Source organism: Miscanthus floridulus, chromosome 16 (assembly GCF_019320115.1).
Source record: "Miscanthus floridulus cultivar M001 chromosome 16, ASM1932011v1, whole genome shotgun sequence".
NCBI classification, from domain to species: Eukaryota; Viridiplantae; Streptophyta; class Magnoliopsida; order Poales; family Poaceae; genus Miscanthus; species Miscanthus floridulus.
Window position 1 is genome coordinate 73906931 of NC_089595.1, and position 20741 is coordinate 73927671.

Here is a 20741-nt window from a genome sequence, read left to right on the forward strand (position 1 = left end):
CGTGAGACATCTTTCTCTAGGCTGTTAAGCCTAAATACGTGAGCATGAGACTCTGATACTAATTGAAAGGATCAAGATGTCTAAGAGGGGGGTGAATTGGGCTAATTCTAAAATTCTTTACAATAATTAAACCCTACGGTTAGCCCACTTCACCCCTTATGCCTAGAAAGTGTTTCTATATTCTACCGCATAAAAGTTTAGCAACCTATGTTCCAATCCTACTCTAGCATGGCAATTCTATGAATGTAAAGACAAGAATTGAATTGCTCAAAGTAAATGCTTAAAGTAAAAAGAGAAGGGGGAACACAGCGATGTTTTGTCGAGGTATCAGAGAGTTGCCACTCCCCACTAGTCCTCGTTGGAGCACCCACGCAAGGGTGTAGCTCTCCCTTGATCTACGCAAGGATCAAGTGCTCTCTATGGGTTGATTCTTCGACACTCCGTCATGGTGAATCACCCACAACCGCTCACAACTTGAGTTGGGTCATCCACAAGCTCCGTTGGATGATCACCAAATTCCCAATCACCACCAAGCCGTCTACGTGATGGCGATCACCAAGAGTAACAAGCATGAACTCTCACTTGACCACGACAAGCCTAATGAGAAGGGTGGATGCACACTTTGCTACTCTTGCTTTCACTAATGAGGCCTCTCTCTTGGATTCTCAAATCTCAATCACCTCACTAGGACCTTGCTCTTTTTAGCACTCTCAAGGGTGTTTCTCAGCTGTTGGAATGAGCAAAAGTGATCCCTTGAGTGAATAGATGAAGTATTTATAACCCCTCATTCAAAATGAACCGTTATGTGCCACTGCGGGGTGACCGAACGCTCCGGTCAAGGTCACCGGACGCTTCGGTTAGTTCTCCCCACAACCAACCAGTTAAGTTGTGACCGAACATTGACTAGCGTCCGGTCAGCACTGACCGGATGCGTTTGGTCATGAAAACTACCCTCTAGAACCTTACTGATATTGGCCGGACTCTAGAACCCAGCGTCCAATCACTTTGCTGCTCAGCGTCCGGTCAGTAGCCAGAACCTGACCAGGTTCGCAGCACTGCCGGATGCGTTCGATCAGGATTCCCCCTCTCTAGAAGCCACTCCACATTCCTCTTGGTGCACCAGACGACTTCACCTTGATCAATGACTGTCGGACTCTACACCAGCGTCAGTCACATTTAATCCCCACCCCAACTGCAACTTGGAATGAGTTTGTCCAAGACTAATGGATTTAGAGCTCTAGTGACCCAGCGTCAGGTGATGGAACACCAAGAGTAACAAGCATGAACTCTCACTTGAACACAACAAGCCTATGAGAAGGTGGGATGCACACTTTGCTACTCTTAAGTTCACTAATGAGCCTCTCTCTTGGATTCTCAACTTCATCACCTCCTAGTACCTCTCGTTTTGGCACTCTCAAAGGGTGGTTTCGTAGGCTGTGTGGAATGAGTAAAAGTGATCCCTTGAGTGAATAGAGGAAGTATTTATAACCCCTCATTCAAAACAAAACCGTTATGTGCCACTACGGGGTGACCAGACGCTCCGGTCAAGGTGATCGGACGCTCCGGTCAGTTCTCCCCGTAACCAAGCAGTTAAGTTGTGACCGGACACTGACCAGCGTCTGGTCAGCACTGACCGGACGCGTCCAGTAACAAAAATTGCCCTCTAGAACCTTACTGATGTTGACCGAACTCTGGAACCCTGCGTCTGATCACTTTGCTGCTCAGCGTTCGGTCAGTAGCCAGAACCTAACCAGCGTCCGATCAGCACTGACCGGACATGTTCGATCAGGATTCTCCCTCTCTAGAACCTTACTAGAGTTGACCAGACTCTGGCACCCAGCGTTCGGTCACATTTCACTCAGCGTCTGGTCACATCCAGATGACTTCACCTTGATCAAATGAACTGAACGGACTCTGTGCCAGCGTCCGGTCAACATTTGACCCTCCATTCACTTCTAACTCGTGATCATATGTGAATGAAGTTTGCTCGAATTGATCTAAGGGCTATTTAGGAGCTACCTAGTGCTAGATTTGACAAGTGTGCACCACACCTAACCCACTAGACTCACCTAGGTCAAGCTATCCCGTCCATACCCCCCTTAATAGTATGGCCAAAGGAAAAACAAAGTCATAAACTATTCTAAGTGTCTTTTCAACACCAAATGACACTTAAAACTAGTCCATCCTTAACCTTGTCGTCCATCCTTTGAAAACCAAAATGATTTCCATTGTAGGGGCATGACAACCATGATTGCCTAATCAATTGCCATTACCATGATCTAACTTAATTGCATCTGCAAAACACACGTTAGTCACAATAATCTCATATTGTCATTAATCATCGAAACCCAACTAGGGGCCTAGATGCTTTCAGTGAGAAAAACCGCCAAGATGCTAAAGAAGCTCAACAAGAATGGAGTCAAGTTTGATGGCAAGAAAAAAAGTTCTTCACTAGCATAAGAAGGTAGCCAATCTCTGAGATGGATTGCTACAATTGTGGAGAACTTAGTCATCTAGCTCATCAATGCACCAAGCCCAAGAAAGACAAGTATAAGAAAAAGTATAAGGGCAAGAAAGATGATTCAAGTGATGAAGATAATGATGAGAAGAAGAAAAACAAGCCATACAAGAAGAAGGATGGCAAGAAGAAGGACTTCCACAAGAAGAAGAAAAATGGGAAGGCATACATCATCGGTGATTGGCTCACGGACATTGATTCATCTAGTTGCTCATCCGATGATGATAGTGACAATGAGAAGGTGGCCGCAATTGTGATTGACTCCTCATCATCTTCATCGACACCACCGCCATCATCCTCTACACACCTATGCCTTATGGCCAAGGGTGAATGAAGGGTATCAAATGATGATGATAGTAGTGGTGATGATCATGCTAACAATGATAATAGTGATAGTGATGATGATGAATTTGAATCACCTTCATATGATGATCTTTTTAAATTGCTAAATGAATACACTAAGATCATTAGAAAGACTAGAGCTAAAAATGAAAAGCTTTAAATTAAGAATGACTCTCTTTTAGCTAAATGTGACATAGCGGAAAAGGATAGTGTTGAGCTTAGAGAAGCAAATGATGTTATGTCATCCAAACTCAAGGAGCATAAATCTTCTAAGAAAGAGCTTAAAGAAAAAACATGATAAACTTGAGAGGATACATAATGAGATCATCACTAGCCACAATATGCTAAAAGAAGAATGTACAACTCTTAAGATCAATCATGATAATCTTGTTATTGCTCAAGAATTTTTATCCAATGAGCCACATGATGCTACTAACAATGTTGTTAAGATTGATATAGCTACATCATGTGATGATTTAATTATTGAGAGTATTGAGCAAGGATATAGTAGCAAAGGCAAGCAAGTGGTTGAAACCGACAACTATGATGAGTATGTCAAGCTCAAGCATGATAATGAAAAGCTCAAGAAAGATCTTGAAGAGCTCAAAACTACCAACACTATAGTGTTAGAAACTCTTGATCATGATGGTGATTTGATTCTTGAGAATGAGAAGCTCAAAGAAGAGAACAAGAGACTCAAGGAAGAGAAAAATGATGATGCACTCAAAGAAGAGAACAAGAAGCTCAAATTGGAAAAAGAACATCTCAAGATTGGATTGAGCAAGTTCACAAGAGGCAAACATCTTCAAAGTGAGTTACAATGAACACCGTCATGAAGATGGATAGAAGTGGCATTGGGTACTTGGCAAACCAAGAGAAGAAGGCTCAAGCTCAACAACAACAACACAAGTCAAATCCAAAGATGTGTTTTGAGTGTGGACAAGAAGGTCACTTTGCCCATGAGTGTCAAACTCCACCACCACAACCCTTGTCCAAGCATGCTAGACCCTTTGCTTTCAATGCACATTACATGCTTAAAAAGGACTCTAGTGAAAAGATGAAAGTTATGTTCTTAGGACCTCCCAACAAGAATATGCCTAAGAAAATTTAGGGTTGCAAAGTCACTTGTTGAGAAAGTCAAGGGCCCTCAACAAGTTTGGGTTCCTAAAGCTTAATCTCTTGTGTGTAGGTGAACTACAAGATCGGTGGAAGTTATTGGGTAATTCCCCACCGACCGACCCTTAGGTTTTGGTGTTTGACGCCAAAGGGGGAGAGGGATTGAGTATGTTAGACTTAGGGGGAGCGACTACTTATCTAGGGGGAGCTTAGTTTATCTATTATATTTGGTATTTATGTGTGATACACTATTATGCATTTGTGTGTGTTTACTTTTATGCATTAAACTATATTTATGTGATAGTGATATCTACGTGATCATGATATTTGACATGTGTGCTCTCTATTTTGAATCTTTTATATGTCATATCACTAGGGATGAAAACGGTACGGATATTTTCCGACCGTATTCAAAACTGAATCTGTTTAGAGGGGTTGAGATCTGTCCATATCCGAGTCCGGATATCCAACATCCGATACCGTATCCGTATCTAAATACTCAAATCACATATTTATGATGTCGATATCCAATCGTATCCTATCCGACATAGTTGACACTATCCGTATTCGAATCCGAATCCGGACAGAAATATGAAAACAAATGTAATATCGGTGATATCCGTCCGTATCCAATCCGTTTTCATCCCTACATATCACTAGTGTTATGCTCATTTGCTTTGCTTCCGTGTTTTACTCTGATGCAAATGAGTGTTATTACTTGTACTCATGCTTATTTCATATCTTTTGAGTACATCATGTTGGCTTGGGTCATATAAGCTTGTCTAACTCATTTGTTCTTATTGTCAAAAGCTTATATAAACCAAGCATGTTAAAAACCTCAACTCTTTCACATACTCGAGGTGGTATTGTCATCAATCACCAAAAAGGGGGAGATTGAAAGCATCTAGGCCCCTAGTTGGGTTTCGGTGATTAATGGCAATACGTGATTACTATGACTAACGTGTGTTTTATAGAGGCAATTAAGTTAGGTCATGATAATGGAGATCGATTGGGCTATCATGGTGGTCATGCCCCTACGATGGAAATCATTTTGATTTTCAAAGGATGGACGACAAGGTTAAGGATGGACTAGTTCTAAGTGTCGATTAGAGTTGAAGAGACACTTAGAGTAGTTTAGGCCTTTTTTTCCTTTGGTCATACTATTAAGGAGGATATGGATGGGTAGATTGACCTAGGTGAGTCTAGTGGGTTAGGTGTGGTGCACACTTGCTAAATCTAGCACTAGGTAGCTCCTAAAAAGCCCTTAGATCCATTGAAGCAAACTTCATTCATATATGATCGAGAGTTGGAAGTGAATAGAGGGTCAAATGCTGATCGAACACTGGCTTCGGTGTGACCGGACGCTGGCGTAGAGTCCGGTCAGTTCATTTGATCAAGGTGAAGTCATCTGGAAGTGACCAGATGCTAAGAAGTGAAGTGACCGGACGTTGAGTCCTAGCGTCCGGTCGACTCCAGTAAGGTTCCAGAGAGGGAAAATCACGATCGGACGCGTCCGATCACATCTTTAACACTAGAGTTCTAGGAAAACAGACCGGAGCGTTCAGTCACCCCGCTAGAGGCACATAATGGTTCGTTTTTAGCTATGGTTACAAATACTTCCTCTATTCATGTGCGGGGGTACTTTTGCTCATTCAAATAGCTGAGAAACACCTTTGAGAGTGCTAAGAAGAGTAAGGTCCTAGTGAGGTGATTGAGATTTGAGAATCCCAAAGAGAGTCCTCATTAGTGAGATCAAGAGTAGCAAAGTGTGCATCCACCCTTCTCATTAGGCTTGTCGTGGTCAAGTGAGAGTTCATGCTTGTTACTCTTGGTGATCGCCATCATCTAGATGGCTTGGTGGTGATTGAGAGCTTGGTGATCATCCGACGGAGCTTGTGGATGACCCAACACAAGTTGTGAGCAGTTGTGGATGATTCACCGTGATAGAGTGTCAAAGAATCAACCCATAGAGAGCACTTGATCCTTGCGTGGATCAAGGGGGAGCTACACCCTTGCGCGAGTGCTCCAACAAGAACTAGTGGGGAGTGGCGACTCTCCAATATCTCGGCAAAACATCGTCGTGTTCCTCCTTCTCACTTTACTTTGAGTATTTACTTTAAGCAATTCAATTCTTGTCATTTACATTCATAGAATTGCCATGCTAGAGTAGGATTAGAACTTAGGTTGCTAAACTTTTGTGCGATAAATCAATAGAAACACTTTCTAGGCATAAGGGGTTAATTGGGCTAACCATAGGACTTAATTATTGTAAAGAAATTTAGAATTAGCCCAATTCACCCCCTCTTGGGCATCTTGAACCTTTCAAGGAGGAGCAGTTAGATGCTCAGCAGGAGGGTATGGTAGAGAGTGACCCCAGTGATAGTTCAGATGATGACTACCAGGATATCCCTTAGATGCCTCCTCGATGACATGACCATAAGGCTGGTAGCTCTAGTTCAGCTCTACCTGCACCACAGACAGACCTCGCTCTACTTGCTATCCTTGAGCGGATGAGGCAGGATCAGGCTCGCTAGGCCCAGGAGACTATAGCTACATTTGCATAGTTTTAGGCTAGACAGGATGAGTTCCAGCGATAGCAGCACGCTATACAGTAGCAGTAGCAGGCCATGCAGCAGCAGCTTCTCATGTAGCAGTAGTTACTTAGATTTATGCAGCATGTAGTTACTGCTATTGGGGCTCCACCACCACAGCCTTCACCCTAGATCGGCTAGCCTGCCACCACTTCTATGACTCCAGCCTTATAGCCTAGTGGGCTTCAGAGTCAGAGATAGCCAGTGACACAGTTTCCTTCATGTATAGAGCAGGTGTCCCAGTGGTTTGCCTCGCCAGTGACAACCCTGCAGTTCACACCTCTTCATATGGGCTTCACACTGGCTCAGAGATCGTCGTTGCTTGTGCTAGATACCCCAGTCTCTAGAGCCTTGGTGCAACATTCAGTGAGTTGACAGGGCAGCCTACTCTGCCAGATCTACATGTCCCTAGTCCTTCCACACTTGCTCCTATCATTGGGACTACGGAGATGCTCCCATCATCAGTTGCATCATCAGAGCCACCTGCTTTAGTGATACCTATAGAATCACAGGCCGCACCAGTACTAGATCTAACCCAGACCACTTCAGCGTCACTTCCAGCGATAGAGGGTCATACAGCTCAGAGCTCAAGATCAGATGATGATATTGCCCAGTTCTAGATCGCTCATCGCACCTCAGCGCCTGACTCGTCCGCTGTAGCCCCGCCGACCGACCCTTAGGTTTTGGTGTTTGATGAAAAAGGGGGAGAGGGATCGAGTATGATAGACTTAGGGGGAGTGATACATTTAGGGGGAGCTTATCTATTATATTTAGCTTTTTATGTGTGATACACTATTATGCATTCATGTTTACTTTCATGCATCAAACTATATTTATGTGATAGTGATATCTACGTGATGTGATATTTATATGATATGTGATATGTGTGCTCTCTATTTTGAATTATTTATATGTCATGTCACTTGGTTATGCTCATTTGTTTTGCTTCTGCATTTTACTCCGATGCAAATGAGCTTTACTTCTTGTGCTCATGCTTATTTCATATCTATTGAGTACATTATGTTGGCTTGGATCATATAAGCTTGACTAACTCTTTTGTTCTTATTGTCAAAAGCTTATATGAACCAAGCATGTTGAAAACCTCATCTCTTTTATATACTCGAGGTTGTATTGTCATCAATCACCAAAAAGGGGAAGATTAAAAACATCTAGGCCCCTAATTGGGTTTTGGTGATTAATGACAATACGAGATTACTGTGACTAACGTGTATTTTGTAGATGCAATTAAGTTAGGTCACAGTAATGGAAATTGATTGGGCAATCATGGTTGCCATGCCCCTACGATAGAAATCATTTCGGTTTTCAAAGGATGGATGACAAGGTTAAGGATGGACTAGTTCTAAGTGTCGTTTGGTGTTGAAGAGACACTTAGAGTGGTTTAGGATTTTGTTTTTCCTTTGGACATACTATTAAAGGGGGTATGAACAGGTAGCTTGACCTAGGTGAGTCTAGTGGGTTAGGTGTGGTGCACACTTGTCAAATCTAGCACTAGGTAGCTCCTAAATAGCTCTAAGATCAATTGGAGCAAACTTCATTCACATATGATTGCGAGTTGGAAGTGAATGGAGGGTCAAATGTTGATCGAACGCTAGCGCAGAGTCCAGTTAGTTCATTTGATCAAGGTGACGTCGTCTGGTTGTGACCAGACACCAAGTGAAATGTGATCGGACGCTGGGTGATAGAGTCTAGTCAACTCCAGTAAAGTTCCAGAGAGGGAGAATCCTGATTGCCCGTGTTCGATCAGTGCTAACCGGATGCTGGTCAGGTTCCGGCTACTGACCGGATGTTAGGTTCTAGAGTCCGGTCAACATCAGTAAGGTTTCAGAGGGCAATTTTTGTGACCAAACACATCCGGTCAGTGCCGACCAGACGTTGGTCAGTGTCTGGTCACCACTTAACTGCTCGGAGGCGGAGAGAACTGACCAGAGCGTCCGGTCACCTTGACTGGAGCGTCCGATCACCCTGCAGAGGCACATAACTGTTTATTTTGAATGAGGGGTTATAAATACTTCCTCTATTCACTCAAGAGATCACTTTTGCTCATTTCAACAGCTGAGAAACATCCTTGAGAGTGCTAAGGAGAGCAAGGTCCTAGTGATGTGATTGAGATTTGAGAGTCCAAGAGAGAGGCCTCATTAGTGAAAGCAAGAGTAGCAAAGTGTGCATCCACCCCTCTCATTAGGCTTGTCGTGGTCAAGTGAGAGTTCGTGCTTGTTACTCTTGGTGATCACCATCACCTAGATGGCTTGGTGGTGATTGGGAGTTTGGTGATCATCCGGTGGAGCTTGTGGATGACCCAACTCAAGTTATGAGTGGTTGTGGGTAATTCACCGCGATAGAGTGTCGAAGAATTAACCCGTAGAGAGCACTTGATCCTTGCACGGATCAAGGGGGAGCTACACCCTTGCGCGGGTGCTCCAACGATGACTAGTGGGGAGTGGTGACTCTCTGATACCTTGGCAAAACATCGCTGTGTTCCTCCTTCTTCTTTACTTTAAGCATTTACTTTGAGCAATTCAATTCTTGTCTTTACATTCATAGAATTGTCATGCTAGAGTTGAATTGGAACATGGGTTGCTAAACTTTTGTAACAATAGGAACACTTTCTAGGCACAAGGGGTGAAGTGGGCTAACCATAGGGTTTAATTATTGCAAAGAATTTTAGAATTAGCCCAATTCATCTCCCCCCCCCGCCCCTCTTGGGCATCTTGATCCTTTCAATTGGGTTTGTAGCCTAAGTAGAATTGCAGAAAACAAATGGGTCTAGGAGGATTATATAGTGTCTTGATTTGTGTTCTAGTTTTGAACTACATTATTGTCTGATGTAATTGGAGCATTGACTTCATGCAGTGTAGTCCACAATTTCACATAAACTAGATTAAACATACCATGGAATCCAATGGTCAACAATTTCCAACATAGACTAGATTAAATGTAGCACAAAATTCATGAGTTAATGACTTGTATTTCAGCAACTAATAACTTGTATTTCAATAGTCATTATCAATTTACTATAGCACATAGAAACTAGGACCCTAGACCCCGCACAATGCGGGAGCTCTCTGCACTGGGTACATAGAAACTAGGATGCATAGTAACTAGTATTTCAACATAGTAACTTGTACCTAAATTAGTGAAGTAACTTCGAGGCATGGCAAAAAATTTCTAGCTACAGCTTTTGTCAACTAAATAGGCCCAAGGTACCCTCACCTCAAGGGAAATCGATCAACTAGGATAGGGTGGCCCAATCAGACTACTTGAAAGGCCCAACCATAAAAGGATACCTCATCTACTTGATGGACAAGGCATGAAAAGATATACATGCAAATCGACTCCATCTACTGTAACTTTTAATGCAACTACGAAACCTACCTCAGTCAAGGACTATATAAGGAGGGGTAGTAGGGAGCCCCTTATTGGCATCTCGTATATATTCTCAACCCGCAAACACATTGTTGTGATCTCCTACTTGCAACCGACCCCCTAGTGCACGGCGCACAATCAATAAAACCCCATGATACACTGGACGTAGGATATCCATACCCAAACTAGTATAAATCAGTGTCCTATGTGCTACCCCTCTGATCTAATACACTGTGATACACTAATTACTAGTCGGGCGTAAATAATGATGACAACTTTCATCATGGTGACATGAAAAGAATGAGCACCACAGTCATTTTTGTTAGGTTGAAGCATTGTAACTAAATAAAGTCTAAGCTTCAGTTGGATAATGGCTTAGTCATTTTTGTTATTAACTCTCCCTCAAGCACCTTAGTGCCAGCACATGCTTAGATCTCACATCTTCAGGCTTCCATGTTGTCTCTAGCATCAATACCGATCGATATGTTTCTAGTATAACTGACTCCTTGTGCTCCTTTGTTGCAAGGTGTGCCAGCTTTCCTAGCTTCAAGATTGTCACTTGACACATGCCTTTGTGTCTCCAACATCTCTTTCGCGCCCTTTATTTGTTGTTTTCTGGTAGGGATGGCAATCACATCCGTGGGTGTGGGTGCAATTATAGACCCACGGGTGTCTTCGGGTCGGTGCCCGCAATGGTGTTGGGTTAGGTGCAGGGTGCCATATTTCACCCACGGAGTGACCCATGGGGCCCAAAACATATGTTTTTATATATTTTTTTCTTCTTTAATTGGAGGCCTAGAACTAATATTTGGCATAAACCTATGTAAAACTTAGTATGATTTGTATGAACTATGTTGTCTACATAGTATGTACATGATAGATTTAAGTTGTTGTGAACTTCTGATCCATTGGTGATGATAAATTGATAACTATGTGTTATTTAGCTCAACTTTTATAATTAGCTTCTTATTAACACATCCACGGGTGGCCCGAAAACCCAGTGGGTCACCCGCCAGTGCAGGGTGCGGGGGTGACATTGCACCTGGGCTTTCATTGAGGGTGGACATGGCCAAATATCGTGGGTGTGGTTGCGGGCTGAAAGTGCAATCAAGCCCTAATTATGGGTTTTGGTGATAATGACCACGCAATTAGAGAACTAATGAGCTTTATCGAGATGACAAGCAGGGAATTCATGTTCAAGGATGCTACACGAAAAGGAGGAGTCCCCAATTACAAATGTAGATAGCTTCAAACTCAAAGGAGGTTTAAATTTTTTTATATTTTGAATTTGAGTATAGGAAAAGCTGTACTATAAAGGGGGACACAATGCTTAAGCTAATATGTGCTACCAAGTGCTCAAACATACGCATGCATCCTCAGATTCATAGCCAAGACAGTCTACACTTCACTCTTACCCTTGCTATCTTGCGTGGTGCGGCACTGCCGCACTTAAGCCGCAGCACTGCCGTGACTTAAGTGACCATTGGGGCTGAGGGGGTATTTATACCCATCCTCTTCCTCCCCAACGTCACTCTTCTGGCTCTTGCTCATTCTAGCTCATCCAAAACAGAAAAAGAGCTCTCTCTCTCTCTCTCTCCCTCCATTGTTGACCTCAAGCCCCCAAGCAAATCAATTGATTTCCCCATCAATCCTTAAGGGAAAAGGGTCCAAAACTCGATTAGAGAGCAACTCCATTGATTCCCCAACTCTAAAGAGCACTTGGTTCATGTTTTGGCCGGCGGTTGTGTCTGTTACTCTTGGAGCTTGGCTCCTAGCCGGCTAAAGCGTCGTCCGTTGAACTTGCCAACTTGTGTGGCAGCCTCAGGAGGTTTGTAACCGTCTCCTGAAGCTAGTAAACTCACCCCTCATCTCAAGAGTTAAGTCTCTTGACTTGAGAACGAGGAAGGGTTGGAAAGCCCTAAGCGTTAGTGGCTAACCTTAACAACGTGGAGATAGGCAAGCCTTGGTGGCGAGCCGAACCACGGGATAAATCATTGTGTCACTTGTGCTTGATTTACATTACTTGCATGACATATTATGGTTGAGGTGATTTCTAGGGTTTCTAGTCGATCTACTTGTGTGTGGTGTTCATACTACTTTTAGCTCTTAATCTGTGACTGTCATACCTACAGTAAGCTAAAAAATTTCTCTAATCTAAGTTTTCGTTCACGGATTTTGAACTATGACTTGAAGTTGTCTGCAGGTGCGGCAGTGCCGTTGTTCTGGCCAAGTAGCACCGCAGTCCGGTAATGCCGCCCTCTAGAGCGGTAGTGCCGAAGGGTGAATTTGACAAAAGTTTGAGTGTTTATTTTGATAGGCTATTCATCCCCTCTAGGCCAACCAGAAATCCTACACGGACAAGTTTTTACTCCACCTACACTAAACCCGACCCGTTGCCATCCCTATTTCTAGGCATCTAGAAAGCTATTAAGCTTGCCTTAAAGATCTATCATACAAGCATGTCAGCCTGGACACATTTACACCGAAAACCGAACCGAACCGCACCGAACCTGAACCGAAATCTCGGTTTTTCGATCTTCGGTTTTGGTTTCTGCATCTATGAACTTCGGTCTTCGGCTTCTGTTTCGGTTTCCAGGTGCAACTGAACCGAAGCACCCGAACAACCGATCGATGTTTAGCACCGAAGCAGGCAAGCAGCGAACGCAGCAGCTAAGCAGCATGCAGCAGGCGCCCGCCCAGCCCAGCAAGGTCCATCACACTAAGGCCTTGTTTAAATCTAAGGGCTAAAGTTTAGGGGTATCACAGTCGGGTGTTACGTCGGAGTGTTCGGAATATTAATAATAAAACAAATTACAGAAGTCCTCCGTACTCCACGAGATGAATTTATTAAGCCTAATTAATCCGTCATTAGCACATGTTTACTATAGCTTTACTGTAGCACCACCTTATCAAATCATGGACTAATTAGGCTTAAAAAATTCGTCTCGTAAATTAATTGTAATATATGCAATTAATTATTTTTAGTCTATATTTATACTTTATGCATGTGTTCAAATATCCGATGGAATAAGAATTAAACTTTAAGGTGAGAAACTAAAGGAAGGCCTGATAGGAGATAGGCAGATAGACCAGCCCCACTTGCCGCACCACACGCACTCACCGCTCGTTGTCTCCCTCGTAATCCTATCTAGCTATCTCGATACTGGAGCAGGCGGCCGCACCTGGCAGCGGCAACCGGCGACGGCGCGAAGCCAGATGAGGATGGAGGTCGCTCATATCAGAGGCGGCAGTAGGCCAGCGGCGCGGGTGCGCGACCACGGAGGTGCAGACCTCGGACGCGGGATGAGGACAACAGGACGGCGGCGCCACGCCGCGGACATGAAAGAAATATATTCGTTCATTAATGCCATAGAAACAGTAGAAGACACTGCTTGTTACTTCTTCCGTTCTAAATAGGTAAGTCATTCTAACGTTTTTAGATATATAGTTTTTATTATAGATGTGTTTTAAGAAACGTTTTAGGAGATAAATCAGAATCACTTGATGAGATTATTTGACTAGTAAGTTGGATTCCGATTCATAAGAAAAAAATACTTTTTTGTCAAAAGATCTATAAATGAAAATATGTTTCAAAAAGGCCTAAAATATTTCTAGGTGAAAAACAACTTAAATACAACTCATTTATTTTGCTTGTACTTAAAAAAGATTATACTAAAAAAATAGCATGCATACAAGGCAAAAGAAACGGAACCGAAACGCTCCAAAACCACCTTATTGCCGATTGAGGAGCCATGGCAAAGATCCTAAAATGTTTCTCTGCTGAAACGTTTGGCACTTCTACCGTCTGGCGCCGTTTCTCTGGATTCTCAGCAGATCGGAAATGATTCATCGAACCAAACAGTCTCTACGTAAAAAAATATATGTAGTAAAAGTTGTGTATCTAAAATCCAAAACAATTTATAGTTACGAATGGAGGGAATAGTAAGGATCAGTCGCAGGCTGAAAGTTTTTTGTAAGCCTCAATAGTGTAGTACCTAAGTAATAGATTAAATCAAATCTTTTAGGCAAAATTGGTTAGTGGACAAGCGGAGATCGTTTGCTGACAAACATTTAAAATGGAGCCATTTGCTAAAAGATATTCTTATTGGTAACAATTATGCTATTGAACATCATGCCTCGTTTTATTTATTTCCAGCTGCTGAGGAGAGAGGAAGATAGAAAAATGTTATGCTTACCCTTGTCTTTTTCTTCTTCCTCTCTCTATCTTTCTTTTTTTTTTTTCCTGTGCGGCGTTGCGAGCAGGTTTGGCCCGAGCGAGCCTACCGCTGCGCCACCTCATCCAGTCCTGGTGCACGCTCCACGCCGGCGACGGCGTCGACCGTGTCCACACGCCCAAGCGCCGACCGCGCCGCCGCCACCGAAGCCACCACTGGGCCATCGGCGCCACAGCCATAGCTCCTCGCCGCGCTGCGCAAGTTCAGGGACGTGGCAGCCGAGAGCGACATCAACCGGAAGATCATCGTCGCCATCCCTTGATGCAGTGGATGTCCTGGCCGCGGTGTTCGCGGCATCCGCCAACACCAAGTCAGAAGGGACAGCCGCTGCCGTCTGCGACGAGGCGCTCGAGGTCATCTCCTCGCTGCAGGTCCCGGAGCAGTGCCTACGCCGCGTCGCGGAGACGAACAAGGCGCTCGTCTCCGTGCTCATCTCCGCGCTACAGCGGTCCAGCGCCACGTCCAGGGCGCGCGCGGCGCTGCTCCTGGAGCGCGTCACGACCGCGTTGCCACCCAGCAGGCTGGCGTCCCTCCCATAGCAAGTGTTCAGTGAGGCCGTGGAGCTGCTCAGCGATAGGCTGGCCGTCTCCAGGCCCGCGACAAGGCGGCGCTGCAAGTGCTCGTGCGCACGGCGGTGTGGGGACGCAACCGCGTCAAGGCGGTGGACGCCGGCGCGGTGCCCGTGCTCATCGACATGCTCTTCGACGATGGGGCGGAGCGCGCGCTCGTGCGTGCTCGTCCTGGCGGCGTTGGACCACCTGTGCGGGTGCGCGGAGGGGCGCGTTGTGCAGTGGTGGCGCAGTCAGAGTAGTACGTTGCTGCTAACCTTGCCTCCCTCCCCCGCACGCTCAGAGGTCGGAGCTCACTGACCTCCATGGCCGCGCTCCACCATAGCCGGCAACCCAGCGCAGCTCTGAGCCTGCGGCCAGAGACGCCCTCCGCTCGCCGTGGCTCCGCACCCGTGGCTCTTGCGCCCGCACGGACGGTCTGCTTCCCCTGCTCACTCCCGCGGCCGGAGACGGCATCCACGCCATGGCCCGTGCGGCTTTGAGCCTGCGACCGGAGATGACCTCCGCTCGTCATGGCCCCGCGCACGCTGGTGTCCCGCACAGGCACGATGTCCCAGAGCTGCTCGACCTCGTCCTCGTCGGCGCTGCTGTCGTGCCTCGATCTCAAGCGCCGATTTCTCCTTCTGCACGCGTGAGATCTTGGACATGGCCCACTCGGCCACCGATGCCGCAGCGCTGCGCTCTTTCTCGACTCCCGCTGCAGCTTGGCGCGGGCCTCCTCGTGGGGCTGGCAGTGGGGGCAGGAGCACTCGCAGCGACACACCGGGCGGTGCCCAACTACATAGCGGCGCCGAAATCAGCCAATGGCCCACTGCTCGATTGGAGTGGGAGAAAAGGGGAGCAAGGTAGAAGAAAGGGGCATGGGCAAAAAGAAAATTTCCTCTAAAGCCATAAATAAATATTTTGTTAAGCGAAGTATCCACTAGTAAATTTGTTAAGAACTAGAATATTCTCTAGCAAATTACTTCATTTTAAATGTTCATCGGTAAAACGTGGTCACTTCCTGTGTTCAGGAGCTAATTTTACCAATCTTTTTAAGTATGCTGACCACACAATGATTTTACGCTCTAACATTGGACGATAAACCTGGGTGACAGAGGCCCGCCAAATTCACTGAGGTTCCAGGAATGTACCAATTTAGATAAAATGAGTAGTATGTTGCAAAAACTAAAACCCCTTAGAGTATTTTCAATAATGATTCAAAAGGGCTTTTGCCTCACATATTATTGAACGAGCTAAGAAGAGAAGGAAAAGCTCGTTAGTGACGCGCAAGCTTAAGCTCGACCTATAGGTATTTTGAATGCATAGAAACCAGTCGCAGTCAGGTACTAGAAGACAAGTTATCTCTGAAAAGATACTTTTGCTAACTTTAAAGATGATGTGTGAGTACATGCATGTGAATTTATGATGATAGATGGTGTCGGATACCGTGAGAAGGGGTACCCTAAGCGAAACCCAAAAAGCGACTGCTTAGACTTCGTAAGGATCGAAACCAGCTAAACACCGCTGGCCTCGGCCGATTCTCCGACTCGCCCGAGGCCCCCTCACCACTGACCTCGAGCGATCCCCCACCAAAGGCCTCGGCCGGGCCACCGACCCTCCGTCTCGCGCGAGGCGGGCTCGGCAGCACTCCGCTGCCTCTTCCTTCTCCCGTCCCTCTGACAAAACGTCGTGTCGCATTAACTCAGCCAACTGCTGCCCCTGACATCGGCCGCATGCTCGGCACAGTACAGCGGAATGGCCGACGGGACAGGAGGCGGACTGGGCAGGGGTTACCCGCCACTGTGCTAACCCTATGCACATAGATGACCCCATACCTCACTAAGCTGCCGACTCCTGCTCCGAGGACAACGCAGCATGGGGAGCCACGTCTGGGCTACTGTGGGCCTCGGAATCAGTACCCAGGACCAATAATCCCTCCAAGGCCTCGGCAGTTTCTTCAGGGGCTCGGCGGCCTGAGGATCCATGTCCGCCGAGCCCCCCGCGATGGCTCGGCCTCGGCACCTGCCAGAGCACAGCTCCCGACGACGTCATCACACGATGACCTGCACGTCGCCCGGACTGGGCAGGGTTACCCGCCACTGTACTAACCACCATGCACATGGTTGGCGCCCATGCCTCACTGTGCTGCCAACTCCTGCTCCGAGGACAACGCAGCGTGGGGAGCCACGTCTGGGCTACTGTGGCCTCGGAATCAGTACCCAGGGCCAATAACTCCCTCCAAGGCCTCGGTAGTTTGCTTCAGGGGCTCGGCAGCCTGAGGATCCATGTCCGCCGAGCCCCCCACGATGGCTCGGCCTCGGCATCTGCAGAGCCGCAGCTCCCTACGACGTCATCGCACGGTGACCAGCACGTCGCCCGCCATGTCCTGCATCAAGCTGTACTGGAGCCCCACGACGCACAAGATCAAGTATGACCGGCGCGTCACTTCTGCACGACAAGGACGGGGCCACTCCATCGACCATACCACAACAGTGGCCGGCTACAGGGCTCGGACACGCCACCCCACTTACAGAAGCGCTATGTAGCAACCTTTGTACGGTCCCAGTTCCCCCTTAGAGTATAAAAGGGAGGGACCGGGGCCATTTCTAGGGAGGGGAGGAGGGAGGCAGAAAGACGAACACACCGATAGAACTACGCACTCCTACGCTGCTTGGGAACAACGCCTCAAGCAGCCCGCGCCACCCTCGCCGAGACCTGGGACTAGCTCCCTCTCTCACCTAGCTTGTAACCCCCTCCTACGAGCACTCCGGTGCAAGGAATACAGGATCGATCTCTCGGACTGGACGTAGGGCCTCGATTGCCTGAACCAGTATAAACCTTGTGTCTCCTTGCATCACCATCCGGGGTTAGGGGCACGCAACACAAATTCACTCGTTGGTTGAGGGACCCCTGGTTCCAAAGCACCGACAGATGGCTTCAATTAAGTAGCACAATATGGGGCACGTGAACCCATATGTTTCCTTTTATGTGCCACACATTCTTCTTCTAAGTTATCGAGAAAAAAATATACTGATATTTATATAGAGAGAACTTATTTTTTAAAAAACTTTAATGATGATCTTTATTGCTTAGTTTCAGTGAGAGTTTTATCAGAGTTTCATTTGTATTTAATAAGCTGTCACATAGACATTTTCGATGATATAACAATATTTTTTAAGAAAAGAGAGAAGAAATGAGTTTCATAAAACTCTCTTAACACAATTATCAATTCTCTATGAGTTATGAAATTATATTTATATAAAATCGTAGAATGAATTTTTCTATTGAGAGTCAATATTTTAGTTATGCTTCATTTCATTCTATACGACATAGCAGTCTTGGAAATAATACCATGAAGTTGCAAAAAAGGAAATAATGTGCCAGTCTTTGTGAGGAATTCCATTTCATTTGTATTTAATAAGTTGTTATCTTGCTTATGAACATTGGAGAGAGTCATGAAGTACTTGGAGAAAGGTGTGGCGGTGGAGAAGAGTAGCAAGGACATCCAAGACAAGTCGGAGGCCCAGTCCAACTCGAGTTTGAGTCTGTCTCGGCCTTTAGGATCACTCTGCATAAAATGGACGCCCAGGACACATACGGACTCTGTTTTCGACGATCCACATATGCATGAAAAGCAAATTTCATAAGCTAACTAATGACTTTGTTTGGTGTTCAAATTCCACCGGAGTCAATGGAAGTTGTCGAAATAAGTTAGTGTCCAGAATTGTCAGGGTGCTACGTCACCGTCTTTTGATCCGTTAGGCTGTATAACGTCTTAGAGCCTATTATGGGGCACGTCCAGGGGGTGTGATGACCCATAGACCTTATATTGAGTCTTCACATGTTAGGTTTTGAGTTTTAGATTAATTTGTCTTCGAACAATCGCTGTTTTTAGCCGTGAAGCCCTAACTTCGAGTGCTTGATAATACATCTACAATTGTCACTTTCAATTAAGTTGTTTCTTTCAAGTTCTTTCTTGTGTTCTTTGTTTCGTAGGCAAGGAATTAACCTTCTTAGCGAGGTCAACCGAATTAGTGATATGGTTGATAACTAGAGGAGTCATGGTGCTAAGATTGCAGGGTTCAAGTCTTTTGATCTGAAGCTGGATCAATGTGTTGCGTTCCACCAAAATGAGAGTTATCATAACCTGATGGAAGATCAGCAACCCAGTGCCATCAGTTAGCTTATCAAATTGTCTTTCCATGCACGAGTAGAACATTAAAAACAGAGTCCGTATGTGCCCATAACATCTATTTTTGTGTGGGTTGCTCCTAGAGTCTGACATGGACTCGAACTTGATATATATTATGCCTCCTACTTGACTTGGGCAGTCCATACTAACCTTGTAAGGTGGTGGCCAAGGATGAGACATCCTTGAGCATCAAGTGTTCTTCACATGGTTAGACGTGCTCCAACTTGATCAAGGTTCTAAGGGTAATTAACAGGCCCACGATGATGTCGTAGTACCTGACAGAAACAACGATAACATATCTTGATGATTTGGAAGCTTTATCAAGGTTCTAAGTGCTCATTGACCTTAATCGCACTCTGGATGGATGAGTTATAGGCATTTCCAATGAAGTACTGTTATGCTGTCAGCGAACCAAATGTTGTGCTTTGATAGTGTTGCCCATCAAGATGGGTCCTAAGCATGGTGTATCCACGTTCCCTGAATTATAGAGGCCACATAAGAAAATTTTCCAAGATTCATAGCATCATTATTATCATTGTTCCTAATAACATTAAGTGTAATGATACGAGGTAGCAATAAATTCTTACTTATATCGTTATGTAAACTTATGAATAAGCTCACCTTGTGTGTTAACTTTCATGGACGGTGTCGTGTCCTCATTAGAATCTCATTCTTCAATGAAAAGTATGACTTAGTAATCTGTGGGATTCTCGTTTGTTCTCCGCACAGCCGTGAGGGTGCAGAACGAAGGTTGCCCACAGGAAAAGAGATCACAAACATGATTGTAGAGGAACAATGTTTAGATTGAAGTGAAGTAAATGGTACTGGATGAGATAATCCGTCTCAATAGTTCTAGCGCTCCAATATTTATAGTTGACACTGGAGTGCGGCGCAAAATTACAAACGCAAGGACACGGGGAGGGAATATTCTCAGTACAACAAAGAGCATTTTGGTCTTCTCCTGCTCCGGACCCAACAACTCTTGACATTATGGGCCTTGCTTCCTGCGGTGCCGTTTGCCTGACTGCACCTTGAAGGCCACCCTCACCGGTCTTATAGCAACTTCAAAAGACTCTTTATATCTTTCTTAAATACTAAGAATAGATATTTTGGTGAAAAAATTACCCTCCAATAACTTATCTAAATGGTTATATAAATATAGCTATCTTCTATTCTAGATTTTTCGCTAGCAAAAAATAGAAGACGAGAATGGCTCTCTAGAATGCGCACGAGATATAGAAAATCAGCTAGAGAGTGAAAAGATATAGAAAGTGATTTTTATGAAAACGACTCTTCAAATGATGATTTAGAGAGTGAGATTTAGAAAGACTCCTAGAGAAGCTTTTAGAAAGAGGGGCGGCTGAAGGTGCTTTAGGCCTTTGTTTAAATATAGGGTGTAAAGTTTCGGTCATATGTGGGTGTTGTATGGGGTGTTCGGATACTAATAAAAAAATAAATTTTAGAATCCGTTAATAATCCGCGAGACGAATTTATCAAGCCGAATTAATCCATCATTAGCACATAGGGTACTGTAGTACCACATTGTCAAATTATAAACTAATTAGGCCTAAAAGATTCGTCTCGTAAATTAGTCATAAGCTATATAATTAACTATTTTTTAGTCTATATTTAATACTCTATGAATACGTCAAACAATGAAATATGCACTAAACAACTTTAGGGGATTAACAAACGTGGCCTTAGCCACGCGACCACGCGAAACAAGCCTTATGGCATTATTTTCTGCCAATCGCCCTAGAGGAGGGGACAAGTGAGCGAAGGTGCGGAGGGGAAAGGGACGTCAGGTCAAGT

The 20741-nt window shown here is 45.1% G+C and overlaps 1 pseudogene; it reads left to right on the forward strand.

The window, feature by feature from the left end:
- Positions 1-13167: 13167 nt before the first annotated feature.
- Positions 13168-16492, forward strand: LOC136510833 (E3 ubiquitin-protein ligase PUB23-like; annotated as a pseudogene).
- Positions 16493-20741: the final 4249 nt, after the last annotated feature.